We start from the raw sequence: 15,252 nt of genomic DNA, 5'->3' as shown, positions 1-15,252 counted from the left end.
ACAGTCACCCGAGGCTGGAACCAAAACCTGGGACCCTAGTGCTGTGAGGCAGCAGTGCTAACCACTGAGCCACCGTGCCACAATAAATGCTGCCTAGCTAGCAATGCCCTCATCCTGTAAATGAATAAAGAACAAAAAAAAATCCCCGTGAGAACAACCGGTCAGTTATATAAAATGTGTACTTTAAGAAATAAAACTATGCGCCACAACAAATCAAAATGGTGCGTGTTAAAAATGGCAGTGATTGCACAGGAATGAAAGTGAGATCCAAAGGTGTGATGATGAATATCAATTCAGATATAGACACAGTTCTAAAGAACTATTTTCCTGGAGAGAGTAGGGTACCACAGAATAACATGGAGTGATTGAAGCAATAGCATAGATACACTTAAGGCAAAGCCAGCTAAACACCTGAAGGAGAAAGAAATCAAATATGCTGAGATAGGGAGGAAGAGGTTGTGTGAAGCATTAATATTGGCATGAACCAGTTGGGCTGAATGGCCTGTTGCTGTGCTGTTCTGTGCAATCTAAGTATGTACATATGCACAGGGAGTCTTGGGGTGGGGGGAGGGGTGGCAGGGACGTTGGCCAGCTATGCACAGGGATTTAGATCAGCTGATCCTGACTTCATGCTGAGCTACTAAGGCTATTTCTGACTGGTATTCTCCAGTGTCAAGTTCTACTCAGTCCTTACATGGTCAGTCAGGCCTGGAGTGCAGGTAAGGTTGGCTGTTCAGGACTGAGAGGCTTTGAAGTGGAAGACGCACTCCAAATGGGAGAAATGTTACTGTTTTTCAGACGTCCTGTGTAGAATGAGCCTCCAGTGGTGCATCTGTAAGTGATTCCACTATTACCGATTGTGTGCAGGGAGGAGTTTGTGAGAAACTATTACAACATGTGTGGACTGTAACAACCAAAGGAACATTTACTTCAAAAGTGAGCGTTAAGTGTGGTTTTAATTATAGATTGGGAGATTATATCTGATCCTTAGCAAATGTATAATGTAACAGTCATTAGGAAAGAGCAGTAAACTTTGGTCAAACCAAATATTGTAATCGTTCAATGTCCTTTATCCTAATTGTGTTTTCTTTAAAAGAAAATGTTGAACAACTTTTGAAGTGCTCCTGATTAAGGGTGTGTGAGGTCTGGGAAATTTACTATCCACTCTGCCTCGGTGGATGTCACTCCTTCCCTGAGTCAGATAAGTTGTGATTTTAAACCCCATTGCTGAAAATTTGTTGCTGGAAAAGCGCAGCAGGTCAGGCAGCATCCAAGGAGCAGGAGAATCGACGTTTCGGGCATGAGCCTTTCTTCAGGGATGAGGAAGGTGTGCCAAGCAGGCCAAGATAAAAGGTAGGGAGGAGGGACTTGGGGGAGGGGCGTTGGAAATGCGATGGGTGAAAGGAGGTCAAGGTGAGGGTGATAGGTCGGAGTGGGGGTGGGGGGCGGAGAGGTGAGGAAGAAGATTGCAGGTTAGGAAGGCGGTGCTGATTTTGAGGGTTGGGACTGAGAAAAGGTGGGGGGAGGGGAAATGCGGAAACTGGAGAAATCTGAGTTCATCCCTTGTGGTTTGAGGGTTCCTAGGACTGGAGAAATCTGAGTTCCTCCCTTGTGGTTGGAGGGTTCCTAGGTGGTAGATGACGCGCTCTTCCTCCAGCCGTCGTGTTGCTATGGTCTGGCAATGGAGGAGTCCAAGGACCTGCATGTCCTTGGTGGAGTGGGAGGGGGAGTTGAAGTGTTGAGCCACAGGGTGGTTGGGTTGGTTGGTCCGGGTGTCCCAGAGGTGTTCTCTGAAACATTCCGCAACTAGGCGGCCTGTCTCCCCAATATAGAGGAGGCCACATTTTAAACCCCATTCCAAAGATCTGAATGTAGAATCAAGACTGAAATCACCATTGACAGTGCGGTGTTATTAAGGATGCTAAGTTTCAGCTGAAACCTAAAAAGGTGGTCTAACACTCTCTCAGTTTAATATTTAACCCTCAACCATGGAATCAGTGATGGTTATAGTTCATAAGGTCCTCAAATCTGTCCTGTCCCTTTGCATTCAGAAACATTCATCTCGTGAAACTCAACAGCCATTCCCCATCACCCTGCAACTGTTTCCTTTCTCCTTTCCATGTTAATAATCCATGGAAAATGGTTGCTTTTAGAATTGGAGGAGAATAGACAGTGATATTCCCCAAGGACCACTAAGAAGGAGAGAGAGAAATGACATGAGTTCTGGAAGACTGTAAGATTTCAAAATTTGCCATGATATCAACAGAGACAAATGGTTAGGATGCTGAATTGTGACTATGGGGAAGTGTGGTGCAATGCTCATCTCATGGACAAGTAATCCGGGACCACAGGCAAGTGTCCTGGGATGTAGGTTCAATACCCTCAAAGCCGATAATGAAATTTAAGTCCAATATAAGCCTCGAATTAAACATTGGCCTAATGGCTACCATTGGCATTGCTGTTCGTCACAAAAAACTCAGCTGGTTCACTAATATCCATGCAGGAAGAAAATCTGCCATCCTTGCCAGTTTTGGCCTACATGTGACTTCAGACCCACAGCAATGTGGTTAACTCTTAACTGCCTTCTGGAATGGCAATTAAGAGTAAGCAATAAATTCTGATCTTACTGTGATATTCAAAACCCATAACTGACTGAAAAAAAAAGCATGGAGGAGAAAGTGAGGACTGCAGATGCTGGAGATCAGAGCTGAAAATGTGTTGCTGGAAAAGCACAGCAGGCCAGGCAGCATCCAAGGAACAGGAGAATCGATGGTTTCGGGCATGAGCCCTTCTTCAGGAAAAGCATGAACAGGCTAGAAAAATGGCAAATGAAAATTAATGCAGAGAAGTGTATTAACTTGAGTTTAGAAAAAAAGTGGAAGCATCTCATCGAAATCTATAAAATGCGAATAGGGTCAGAGAGGTTAAATGCAGAAAGGATGGTTGTGATGTCCACAGCCAGGTATCACAACCTAAAGATATGGGGTAGGCCATTTAGAACTGAGATTAGAAAACATTTCTTCACCCTGAAGGTGGGGAGCCTGTGGAATTCTCTGTCACTGATGTCAAAATATTGAATGTTTTCAAAAAGGAGTTAGATATAGTTATAGAGTCATAGAGTCATAGAGATGTACAGCATGGAAACAGACCCTTCGGTCCAACCGGATATCCCAACCCAAACTAGTCCCACCTGCCAGCACCCGGCCCATATCCCTCTAAACCCTTTCTATTCATACACCCATCGAAATGCCTCTTAAATGTTGCAATTGTACCAGTCTCCTCCACATCCTCTGGCAGCTCATTCCATACATGTACCACCCTCTGCGTGAATAGGTTGCCCCTTAGGTCTCTTTTATATCTTTCCCCTCTCACCCTAAACCTATGCCCTCTAGTTCTGGACTTCCTGACCCCAGGGAAAAGACTTTGTCTATTTATCCTATCCATGACCCTCATCATTTTGTAAACCTCTATAAAGTTACCCCTCAGCCTCCGACGCTCCAGGGAAAACAGCCCTAGCCTGTTCAGCATCCCCCTGTAGCTCAGATCCTCCAACCCTGGCAAATTCCTTGTAAATCTTTTCTGAACCCTTTCAAGTTTCAAAACATCTTTCCTATAGGAAGGAGGCCAGAATTGCAATATTCCAACAGTGGTCTAACCAAAGTCCTGTACAGCCGCAACATGACCTCCCAACTCTTGTACTCAATACTCTGACCAATAAAGGAAAGCATACCAAACGCCTTCTTCAGTATCCTATCTACCTGCAACTCGTTCTTAGGGCTGAAGGGATCAAAGGGTTTGGGAAAAAGCAGGGGCAGATGGATGATCAACCATAATCATAATGAATGGTTCAAAGGCCCAACTCCTGCTCCTATTTTCAATGTTTCTATGTGATGCACGTTGCCAAAAAGGAAAGGTCAATTCCAACATCCTGGCATGAATATTGGAACATGCAACAAATTTCAGGTGTGGTGAAATGGTACAGCATACCTATGCTGGTAGTGGACATGGCCAACTCTATCACAAGTGTCGCGTGTGCACCTACAGGTGTCCTCTTTGGCTGTTGTTTTCAGCATTGGAGTGGGTAACCAAGCTGCTGTAACCACTGACCATGCTGCTGGTGGTACATACCAGTTACCAGGAGGTGTCGCTATTTTCTTCTAACCTCAGCGAGTGACTCCCAGGTATTGTAATGTCACATATATGGGATCAGGCCTTCATCTCAGATAATCTGTTTGGTTGGTTGGAGTGGAGATTATCAATGATTTAAAATGGAAATTAGAAGTGCACTTGAGGGAAATCAATTTGCAGGGCTCCAGAAATAGATTGGGTGAATGAATCTGACTAGTTTGCTTTACACTGAGCTGGCATGGATTCAATAACAAAATAGGAATTAGGAGCAGGAATAAGCCATTTCGCCTCTCAAGCCTGCCCCGGCATTCAACATGATCATGTGTGAACTGTCCCAAGCCTTGACATTTCTTTCATACAAGCTCAGTGCAGCCATTAACTTCCAAAACACTATCTTCCTCCCCTTTAAATCCTTTCAGTGATCTAGTCTCCAAAGCTCTCTGGGGTCTACCCAGAACATTCCAAACATCCCTTACACTCTGAGGAGAAATTCCTTGGCACCAAAGTTTTAAATGGTGTCCCTTATTCTGTAACTATGCCTCCTGGTTCGAAACTCCCCCATCAGTGATAGCATTTTCTCAACATCTATACTGTGAATCTTGGAAGATGCGACATTTTATTTTTGTTTATTTTTGCATTCTTTATTTCTATTCAATTTAATTGGTTGTGCGGTCTTCTTATATAAGTGGGCGGCACGGTGGTACAGTGGTTAGCACTGCTGCCTCGCAGCGTCAGAGACCCGGGTTCAATTCCCGCCTCAGGCGACTGACTGTGTGGAGTTTGCACGTTCTCCCCGTGTCTGCGTGGGTTTCCTCCGGGTGCTCCGGTTTCCTCCCACAAGTCCAAAAATGTGCAGGTCAGGTGAATTGGCCATGCTAAATTGCCCGTAGTGTTAGGTAAGGGGTAAATGTGGGGGTATGGGTGGGTTGCGCTTCGGCGGGGCGGTGTGGACTTGTTGGGCCGAAGGGCCTGTTTCCACACTGTAAGTAATCTAATCTAATCTAAAGTGTGACTCTACAATTGCACTTCAGTTTATAATGTAATGGGTGCCATCCAGCCAATGAGTTTGCAATATAGGACGATATCAACAGCACCTGGCTCAGGTTACCATGAAGGACTCTCCTTCTCAATCTTTCCCTTTGCCTGAGTTATGGTGACCCTCAGATTAAACCACCAGCAGCCATCTCTATAAAATCAGAGAGTTGACCTTGCTATGGCAACATTACTTTTACCTTTATGGTAATGGATGGCAATTGGTTTGGATCATTCCAAAGTTGCATTTTTTCCAAATACAAGTTCATTCCTTCTTTGCTAGTGTAACCATTAATGCAATCCCGTAGTAAATCAACTCAGGTTTGTGAGTGCAAGCCTGTCTTAGCTATGTTTATACGGAGACAGGGGTGCGACAAGGTACCTAGTTCCTATCTTCATGGCTTACCATAGAGTGTTATGGTCCATAAATAATATTCATATCCCTATTAATTGTTCATATTTCAAAACACAAAACGGCAACACTTTGGTTTAGAGTTTGTCTACCAAAGACAAAACAGCCCTTTCTAAATCTCTAAACCCAGGAATTTCAAATGGAACAAATGAGCAGCCTAGGAGTTTGTGTGGGAATAGAGCTATATTGCCTCAGCTTTGTCGACAGAATATAGCCCATTAGCTAACAATGGAGGATAGTAAGTATTTCTTCTAAGAGGTAGGGTCAGTGGGGTCACAGTTCAAGAGGTCAGTGCTGTGTTGCATATGAGGAGAGTTTTACAGGCGTGAAATAGGATTGAAAGTTCATCAGTGTCAAGTGGCACTTTGATGTTGAAAAGGATGGACAGTAGAGATGGCATTCTGGAAGAAATATCTTTGTTTCAGTTGAAACTACAGATTTTGGAAACTCTGTAAAAGATATTTATAGTTAGTACACACACCAAAAATATTTCTTTTGATGAACTAATTGTGTTACCCCTTCAGGACCAAGCAAGTGTTGTATGTTATAATGTCAATATAGCTGTGGCAGGAATTTGGTCTTTAGCTTATAAAAACCTCACCCACCTTTAATCCTCTGTTGATATATTGTGAGGAACTCTTTACTCCTGTAAAGCTCTCTTCACACTAATCACAGCATCAATCTCATGAACTGTGACCTCATTGACCCCATCTATCAGTATAAATACTTATCATTCTTCATCAGTTAAAGTAGAGCTTCAGGAATTTGCTAGTGTGACAATGTGACCTCTGATATTTCCAAATGCCTTCCCTAACAAAAGGATTTGTTAATTGGGTAAAAGTTCTCTAAAAATGTTCTCTCACAGTGGAGCTTGACACTTCATGCAGAAGTGAGGTAGTGTACATGAGTACTGAACAAATAGAAGCTGAAGTTTATTCAGGCATTCAATATGATTATGGCTGATCTTCTGCCTCATTTCTGCTTTATCTGCCCATTCCCCAAAGCCCTTGAATCCCTGAAATCAAGATTCGTCTCTGTCAGTATTAAGTCTACTCAATAATCTGCAACCTTCTAAAGTAGATCATTTCAAAGATTCACAACTAACTGAGGAAAGAAATTTCTCCACATCTCAGTCCCAAATGATCGATCTCTCAAATAAAATCCAAAGAACTGTGGATGCTGTAAATCAGAAACAAAAACTGAAATTGCTGGAAAAGCTCAGCAAGTTTGGTAGCATTTGTAGAAAGAAATCAGAGTTAATGTTGCTGGTTTCTGTTTTTGTTTCTGATCAATCTCATAGGCTGAAGCTGTGCTCCAAGTTTTCAGAGCCAGTGGAAACATCTTACTGTCTACCTTGCTGACCTCATCAGAATCCTCTATGTTTCAATGAGCTTCAATGTTCAATCAAAATTCAATCTTCTAAATCCCAGAAATGTTCAGCCCAGTTTATTTAATCTCTCGATGTAGTACAATTCATCTGAGGAATCAATCTGGTAAACCTCTGCTGTCACACCTTCGAGGTGCTCCATGTCTTTCCATTGATGTAGAGACCAAAACTGCAATTAGTGCTCTTGTATATTTAATATATCTGACAGCAACACAGTTGTACAAAATTACTATCATTTAAAAGTATCACTGCAATCACAAAATATCTGAAGTCATGCTTATCCTGGCTCAACTTCTGTGATGTCTGTCACTTTACGCTGAGTCCACACCTAGACTGAACCAATCAAGCATAGTAAGCAAAGATTAGTTACGAGACTCAAATAGTCAAATTCAGGTAAATTGAACTATTGTCCATCTGTGTTCTCATCAAAGCCCTACACAAATGCAACCAGATTTCCTTATTCTGTGCTCCAATCTGAGTCAACATGCAATTTGCCTTCTTAATTGCTTTCTGTATGTACAAGCTAACTTTTAGTGTTGCTTGTATGAAAGTGATCAAATCACTTTGAACATTAACATTTAGAGTTTTAATATCTTTTAATAATATTCTGCTTTTCTGTTCTTACTAGCAAGGTGAGTAAGCACACACTTCCCTACATTATATTCCTTCTGCCACCTTGTTGTCTATTTAAACCTTTTTCGACTCTCTGCTCCAAGGCAGGTCCAATCTATAACACCATGGGTGGGGCAAAGAGACAGGTCCTGAACCCACACTATCCCAAACACAGACTGAATTCATGCTCTTGGCACTAATTTGATGTATACAAGCCATGCAGCAACTAAGCAACCCTAAAGGTCTCGACTTGTAGTGGCAACATGCACTTTCTCATGAATGGCATAGTCCGCAGAAACATAGATAATAGGCGCAGGAGTTGTCTATTTGGCCCTTCAAGCCTGCACCACCATTCAGTATGACCATGGCTGATCATGCAATTTCAGTATTCCATTCACCCTTTGTCTCCATATCCCTTTGATCCCATTAGCTGCAAGGGCCATGTCCAACTCCCTCCTGAATGTGGAGAAAGTGAGGACTGCAGATGCTGGAGATCAGAGCTGAAAAATGTGTTGCTGGAAAAGCGCAGCATCCAAGGAGCAGGAGAATTGACGTTTCTGGCATAAGCCCTTCTTTAGGAAAGATTGCTGAAGAAAGGCTTATGCCCGAAACGTTGATTCTCCTGCTCCTTGGATGCTGCCTGACCTGCTGCGCTTTTCCAGCAACATATTTTTCAGCTCCCTCTTGAATGTATCTAATGAGCTGGTCCCAACAACTTTCTGTGATTAAGAATTCCACGGATTTACAACTCTCTAAGTCAAGAAATTCTTCCTCATCTCAGTCTTGAATGGCTTGCCCCTTATTCTTAAGACTGCGACCCCTAGTTCTGGACTTCTCGCCATCGGAAACATTCTTCCTGCATCTAGCCTGTACAGCCCTATCAGAATTCTTTATATTTCCATGAGATACCCCCTCATTCTCCTAAATTCCAGTGAGTACAAGCCCAGTCAATCCAGTCTTTCCTCATACGTCAGTCCTGCCATCCTGGAATCATTCTGGTGAACCTGCACTGGACTCCCTCAATAGCAAGAATGTCCTTCCTCAGACTAGGAGACCAAAACTGCACACAGTACTGAAGATGTGGCCTCACCAAGGCCCTGTATAACTGCAGCAAGACCAGTAAGTTCGGAGACATGAGCAGTGATAATGGAGACTCCAATGCCTTTCCATTACATTGCTGAACAGAAATTTCTTGCACTCTGTCCCATTAATGTAATTCGAAAGAATCTCCAAATTGTTAATCAACTTGTTTGGAGCATTATGAACACACTGTTCTTGGATTTGAACCCAAAGCTTCGAGTTTAGAGGCAGGATCACTCCAAGATCTTCTTGCTTACTTATAAATCTGTTTATAATTCTGTGTAGTCACTTTGTGTTCCTTCACAGCTTTCATTTCCATCAAGATTCATATCATAAGCAAGCTTGGATACATTACTGTCCTTCCCTTTTTCTATCTAATTAAAAATAGTTCAGGTTCCAGCATTCACTAAGTTACAACTGGCTAACTTCAAAATGCCCTAGTTATCTATAGGGTCTGCTTCTCGTACTCCATGAGCCCTTATCTTGTGCATTAACCTTCTGTGTGGCACATTATCAAATACCTGTTGGAAATCGAAGTATTAGTCATTTTATTTAGTTACATCCTCAAGTGTTCCAATAGATTTGTCAAACACAGTCTCTTTTTCATAAACCAGGTTAACTATATGATCATATCTTGACTTTCCAGGCATTAAAGGTTTCTTAGTATTAGATTCTAGCACTTCCAAGGTGACTGATGTCAGGTCAGCTGGTCTGGAGTTCCCTGTTTTCTTACTCCTTCCTTCCTTGAACAGCAATGCTACATTTGCTAACTCCCAATTTGCATGGGAGTGTTCTGGAATCTAGGAAATCTTTAGAATTATATGCCCTGTCACTATGTCAAAATCCTGGAACTCCCTCCCTAAAGGCATTGTGGATTCACCTACAACACATGGACTGCAGCAGTTCAGGAAGGCAGCTCACCATCACCTTCTGAAGGGAACTAGGGACTGACAATAAATGCTGGCTCCGCCACCCATGCTGTAACCCTGTCTGGAATCTGTTATTAGACTAGGTTACTTACAGTATGGAAACAGGCCCTTCAGCCCAACAAGTCCACACTGACCCTCCAAAAAGCAACCCACCCAAACCCATTCTGCTGCATTTACCCCTTCACCTAACACGATGGGCAATTTAGCATGGCCAATTCACCTAACCTGCACATCTTTGGACTGTGGGAGGAAACTGGAGCACCCGGAGGAAACCCACGCAGACACGGGGAGAATGTGCAAACTCCACACAGACAGTTGCCCAAGGTGGGAATTGAATCCGGGTCTCTGGCGCTGTGAGGCAGCAGTGCTAACCACTGACCCACCTTGCCGCCCATATGCATGTCTAATAATCACTAATATAGATAAGGTGAATGGTAGGTGTCGTTTCCCAAGGAAGGATGATTTCAAGACTAGGGGCATGTTTTTAAGGTGAGAGGAGAAAGATTTAAATAAGACATACGGGGCAATTTCTTTGTTCATGAGTGGAATGAACTTGCAGAGGAAGTGGTGGATGGAGGTACAGTTACAATGTTTAAAATACATTTGAATAAGTACATGAATAATGAATGTTTGGAGGGATATGGGCCATTTGCAAGCAGGTGGGCCTAGTTTAGTTTGGGATTATGGTCAGCATGGACCAAAGGGTCTGTTTCCGTGCTGTATGACCCCGACTCTGTGACACTGCTTTCTAAAAATTGTCCTTCACAGCGTGAGCTATTTTCAGATATTTTGATACTGTTAAATCTTCCACAAATGCACATTTTATAATTTCAGTTTAAGCTGCCCTTATCTCCTTATAGGGTGAAAGAATTAATGCTGCAGGACTATGTTCCATTTTTGTTTTATTTCTGAAGACTGGTCATACTGGACTTGAAACATCAACTTTGTTTCACTCTCCACAGGTGCTGCCAGACCTGCTGAGTTTCTCCAGCATTCTCTGTGTGTGTCTGCAGAGATTTGTTGCCCACCTGTATTTCATGGGGCGTCAGATGGGAAAGCATTTGACAGAGTTTCATGGCAGCAATGATCAGGCAGTATGATGATGCCCAACACTGGGACCATGGCTGTATATAACAATAGACTTTACTTGTGAAAGTGGGAGTGTTGGCATCATTTTTAAAATTCATTGTTTGACCTTTCTGAGCATTCAGTTAAAAAAAGGGGAGCAGGGACCCTTTAAATTTGTAACTGTGACCAATATCCTGTTCGGGTATCATCCCTTGAACACATGATATCTCAGGCTGATCTCCCAACTAGGCACCATGTCCTACACCCCACCCTACCCATTGCAATTCCAGTTGGTCGCCTTCCAACTATGTAGCCATTTGACACTTGATTCGGTGATCTGAGACCGTGGGATGGGGGTGGGGGAGGAATGAGTCAACTACTCACTTTCCATTTCATCTCCCTCACCCTGCCAGAAAACATCAAATCCAGCCCATCATCTGTCTTCGCAACATATGTTCTGTTTTCACATTCTGACTAGGCACGCTGTCCATCCTGCTGTGAGCCTATTCCACTGCAAGTCCACTTTCTTTTCTTCCATCTCTCCTTTGCCCCCCCCCCCCCCCCCGAAGGTCCTGCATTTTCATAGAGCCTAACTCCCCTGGGCATCCTCTGCCACCCATTGCAAAGTGCTGCCACTCATTTGTGAGTTAGGCAGGGAGCGTACGTTGTGAAGGGTATCATAGCCAAGACTGAAGCAGTTGGTATATGATATCCATCAGCTCTTTCCACACACAGGAATGGTGAACACTTGCCAGGAGCTGGGTTCTTCATTGGCAGCATTGTTGGAGTGGGGGAAGGTGGATTTTTTTTAGTTCATTCACAGGATGTGGGTGGTTAGGCCAGCATCCATAATTGGCCAAAGGGTCAACCACGCTGCTATGGGTCTAGAGTCACATATAGGCCAACCTCGTTAAGGATGGAAGTTTCCTTCCTGAAAGGACATTAGTGAGCCAAATTACTTTTCCAAAAATTGGCAATGGTTTCATGGTCATCATTTGTCTTCCAATTCCAGATATTTGTTGAATTAAAACTCCACCATCTGTCATGGCAGGATTCGAACCTGGTCATTATCTGGGTCTCTAGATTGACTGTGCAGCAACAGTACCACTAGGCCTCAATCCCCCCTGTGAGGCTGAGGTTTGGAAGTTCAAGACCTTCATTGCACTATTAGATTTTTGTGCCGAATTCTTAAACACAACCAGAAAAGAGTCAGTGGAACCCTCAGAGAGGTTGTATCTCAACTGAGATTTGTGGTCCAAAAAATCAGACTTTAACTCAAATAACAACCCAGTTCATCCTATAGGCGTATGGGTAAGACTCTAAGAGTATTAACCCATTCGACAGGAACACAGTGAATGGGAGACAGTTTAGTTTCGCTCTCTATGTAGCCCCTTATGTTTTAAATATCCACACTCAAGGAACTCTCACCAGAAGGAGACCATTCAGCCCATATTAACTACACTTGATTTATAAATGAGTATTACAATGTAATGCCACTCTGTACAATAGACTAATGAAAGTTGTCAATTCTTATTGGATGCATTCCTGCAGCATCTATCCACATGATCTTCGGGCTCCAAATGTCTAGCACAGTCAAATATCCTTTTCTCCACACTTTCAATATTTACTTTTGATAATAAAACAGCAAAAAGAAATGTTCAATTTTTAGGTTTGCTGTAACTTTCCTCACAGCTTGTTCCCAATGGTGTCTGGCATTGTAATGTTTGATTCCTGGAATATTAATGACCATAATGTGCTACCTTGTTAAAGCATGCTGTTGCTAGGAAATGTAATCATGAGACATGGTCCTGCATATTCCCTGATCCAGTTTTGTTACCTGCCAACTGTACTGTCTTTATTGTGATTGGGTGCAAATAAAGGGGCCTCCAGTCAGTGCCTCACTGGCTGGTAGGAAATCTGTAGCAAGTTTGAAAAAGAACATAGCAGATATGTATTAAGAAATTAATTAACTCACAAGTTCGTATAAATTAATAAGGTACCTAAGTAAAGATGGCTGGGCAGGTGCTGTGCTGTAGCTGTATGAGGTCGGAGCTGGCTGATCCCATTGTGAATGGCAGTGACCACATCTGCAGCAAGTGTTGGTTGCTGGAAGAACTCCGGATCAGAGTTGATGATCTGGAATCTGAGCGACAAACACCATGGCAGATCCAGGAGGGGGAGAGTCACCTGGACGCTTTGTTTCAGAAGGCAGTCACACATGATAGATTAAGTGTTTCAAATTCAATCAATGATCAGTGTGACTGCAAGTGAGGCAGGTAGGGGGATCCTGATTTCAGGAACAGAGGAGCCTCAGCTCTTAACCTAATCCGGCAGGTATGAGATGCTTGTTCCCTGTGTGGATGAGGAAAAGGGCTGCGCAGAGGATCAGCCAGCAGATCATGGCACCATGGTGCAAAAGGCCATTCAAGAGTGGGGAGCAAAAAGACAAGTGGTAGTTGTAGGGGATTCTATAATTAGGGGAACAGATAGTGTCCTTTGTAAGCAGGATTCAGAGTCCCACATGGTGTGGTGCCTGTCCGGTGCCAGGACCGGCTTAAAAAGATATTGGAGCAGAGGGGGAGGATCCAGTTGTTGTGGCCCACGTTGGGACAAACAACATAGGCAAGGCTAGGAAGGAGGACCTGTTTGGGATCTATCAAGTATTTGGAACAAAATTAAGGAACAGGTCCTCAAGGGTCATGATCTCCAGATTACTGTCTGAGCCACGTGCAAATTGATTCAAGGATAAGAAGTTTTGGGAAGTAAACATGTGGATAAGGGAAAGAGGGGTTCCATTTCCTGGGACAATGGCATCAGTTTTGGAACAGGAGGGATCCGTACTGAAGGAACCGTCTCTAACTGAACAGATCTGCATCTCGTGTTCTGGCAAAAAGGATAAATAGGGTGTTCTCTAGGACTTTAGACTAGTGAGTCAGAGGGAAGAGAAGGGAAGAATGACAGGATGGTAAATAAAAAGGAAAGCAGCAGGTTAGCATGTGTACAGGAGAATTTAACGACAAGGCAGACTATGAAAGAAGTAAAAAGGCAGGATAACTCAGGAGATATTATTAGAGATATTGGAAATCATAAAGATGGTATAAGAACTAACATAAGGGCACTTTACCTGAATACCTATAGCATTCATAACAAGGTAGATAAGTTAACGACACAAATCATCACAAATGAATATGATTTAGTAGCCATTATGGAGACATGGTTACAGGATGGTCATGTCTGGGAATTGAATATCCAGGGGTATCAGACTATTCAGAAGGACAGAAAGGAAGGTGGTGTAGCTCTGATATTTATGAACGACATCAGGGCTGTAATGAGAAATGATACAGGTGCTATGGAGAATAAAATTGAATCCATTTGCGTGAAAATTAGAAATTCTAAGAAGGAAAAGTCACTGATGGGTGTAGTCTATAGGCGGAACGTTTCAGGGAACACCTCTGGGACACCCGCACCAACCAACCCAACCCACTCCGCCAAGGACATGCAGGTCCTTGGCCTCCTCCATCGCCAGACCCTGACCACACGACACCTGGAGGAAGAGCGCCTCATCTTCCGCCTAGGAACCCTCTAACCACACGGGATGAATGTAGACTTCTCCAGCTTCCTCATTTCCCCTCCCCACACCTTATCTCAGTCCCAACCACCGGATTCAGCGCCGCCCTCTTGACCAGCAATCTTCTTCCCGACCTCTCCGCCCCCACCTCCTCTCCGGCCTATCACCCTCACCCTCACCTCCTTCCACCTATCTTATTCCCAGCGCCCCTCCCCAAAATTCCCTCCTCCCTACCTTTTATCTCAGCCCGCTTGGCACACCAGCCACATTCCTGAAGAAGGGCTTATGCCTGAAATGTCGATTCTCCTGCTCCTCGGATGCTGTCTGGCCTGCTGGGTTTTTCCAGCACCACATTTTTCAACTCTGGTCTCCAGCATCTGCAGTCCTCACTTTCTCCTAGTAGTCTATAGGCCTCCAAATAACAATATCACATTGGGGCAGGCAACAAACAAAGAAATAACTAATGCCTTTAAAAATGGTATGGCAATTATCATGGGGATTTTAATCAACATGTCAATTGGTCGAACCAGGTCAGTAAGAGTAGCCTTGAGGAGCAGTTCATTGAATGTATCTGCGATAGTTTTCTTGAACAGTATGTGATGGAATCGACAAGGGAGCAAGCTATCCTAGATCTGATCCTAGTAATGAGATAGGAATAATTAATGATGTCATACTTAGGGATGCTTTTGGAAGGTGCAATCACAGTATGGTTGGGTTTAGAATACCGATGGAAAGTGCAAAGATAAAATCCAATGCCAGGGTGCTGTGCTTAAACAAAGGAGACTATAATAGAGTCATAGAGATGTACAGCATGAAAACAGATCTTTCGGTCCAACCCGTCCATGCCGACCAGATATCCCAACCCAATCTAGTCCCACCTGCCAGCACCTGGCCCATATCCTTCCAAACCCTTCCTATTCATATACCCATCCAAATGCCTCTTAAATGTTGCAATTGTACCAGCCTCCACCACTTCCTCTGGCAGCTCATTCCATACATGTATCACCCTCTGCGTGAAAAGGTTGCCCCTAAGGTC

The 15,252-nt window shown here is 43.5% G+C and overlaps 1 protein-coding gene across 2 annotated transcripts in view; it reads left to right on the top strand.

Moving 5' to 3' along the window:
- The first annotated feature begins 719 nt into the window (after nt 1–719).
- Nucleotides 720–15,252, top strand: part of LOC122540004 (supervillin-like) — a 231,843-nt gene continuing 217,310 nt past the window's right edge. For both annotated transcript variants that reach the window (XM_043675276.1, XM_043675277.1), the window contains exon 1: nt 720–834. The gene's annotated coding sequence lies outside the window, so the exon portion shown is untranslated. The remainder of the gene's footprint in view (nt 835–15,252) is intronic.

This window comes from Chiloscyllium plagiosum, chromosome 33 (genome assembly GCF_004010195.1).
Source record: "Chiloscyllium plagiosum isolate BGI_BamShark_2017 chromosome 33, ASM401019v2, whole genome shotgun sequence".
In the NCBI taxonomy this organism is placed as follows: domain Eukaryota; kingdom Metazoa; phylum Chordata; class Chondrichthyes; order Orectolobiformes; family Hemiscylliidae; genus Chiloscyllium; species Chiloscyllium plagiosum.
The sequence above is the reverse complement of the archived record's forward strand: the minus strand, read 5'-3'. Positions and strand labels throughout refer to the sequence as shown.